This window comes from Mauremys mutica, chromosome 11 (assembly GCF_020497125.1).
Source record: "Mauremys mutica isolate MM-2020 ecotype Southern chromosome 11, ASM2049712v1, whole genome shotgun sequence".
Lineage (NCBI taxonomy): Eukaryota > Metazoa > Chordata > Testudines > Geoemydidae > Mauremys > Mauremys mutica.
Genome location: NC_059082.1, coordinates 84,640,341 through 84,641,448, shown reverse-complemented (window position 1 = coordinate 84,641,448; position 1,108 = coordinate 84,640,341).

Genomic DNA, 1,108 nt, shown 5'->3' with positions numbered 1-1,108 from the left:
GCGGGCCGGGGAACCCCCTCCCGGTGCCCCAGCTGGGGTGTCCGGGGCTCCAGTCCCGCCCTAAGGCAGGGAGCTCAGCACGCTGCCCGGGCTCCGCAGCTCCCATTGGTCAGGAGCATGACCAATGGGAGCTATAGGGGCGGGGCCAGCAGGCACCGGCTGCAGCGCGCGGTGCCTCCCGGGCTGCAGGGACCCGCTGGCTGCTTCCTGGGAGGAGGGACACATGGGACAGGGCAGATGTGCCTGACTGAATGGGAGAGGCTAGGGGTCAGCCGCCGGGGTCTGCATGGGGGAAGCTCCCTAACAATCCCTCCCCACCCCCCCCAAAAAACCTGCCCCATACTTTCCCCACCCATACCACCAGCAGGAATCCCAGAGCAGCGGCAGGCTAAGCGGCTCAGCCCGCCGCTGCTCTGGGGTTTCCACCGCCAGCCCCTGCCAGCTGGGGTCACAACCCGCTGCCAGCCTGGGGTTCCTTCCCCCACACCAGCAGCAGGTGCTGAGTGGGACTGGCGGTGGGACCCCGGCTGGCAAGGGGCCAGCAGCGGGAACCCCAGAATGGCAGCGGGCCGAGTGGCTCAGCCCACCCCCCGTGCCATTAAAAAAGTTGGCTCGCATGCCACCTTTGGCACATGTGCCGTAGGTTGCCGACCCCTGTGTTAGGTAAAAGGCAAGTTTAGTATAGCGTTAATAGCCTCAATACCATAATTGTGATAATTATCTTTTAAATTAGGAAAAAGACTTGTATACAAGGGCCCCACAAAATCTAATAGCCCTGGGCCCACAGAAGAGTTAATCCGGCCCTGCCGAGGAAATACCTTTCTCGCACTTGTAGATTGGGTAGTGGAGTAGGAAGGGTCTGTGCCACACACTCACACTTAAAACGTGGCTAGACAAATGGATAAGAATCTGGAGTCAGACTAGATCATTACAAAGGGCCCTTTGGGGCTTAAAAGCGATGGAAGATTAATTTAGCCCGACAATTGTGACATTTTTTCCAACGGCCTTAGAGAATGTTGGCAAAATTTGAAGAAAGCTCCTCCAAGTGTTACTTGAATTACAGTGTTAGAAAAAGACCCAGTTTAAATTGTGTGTGTGTGCACACGAG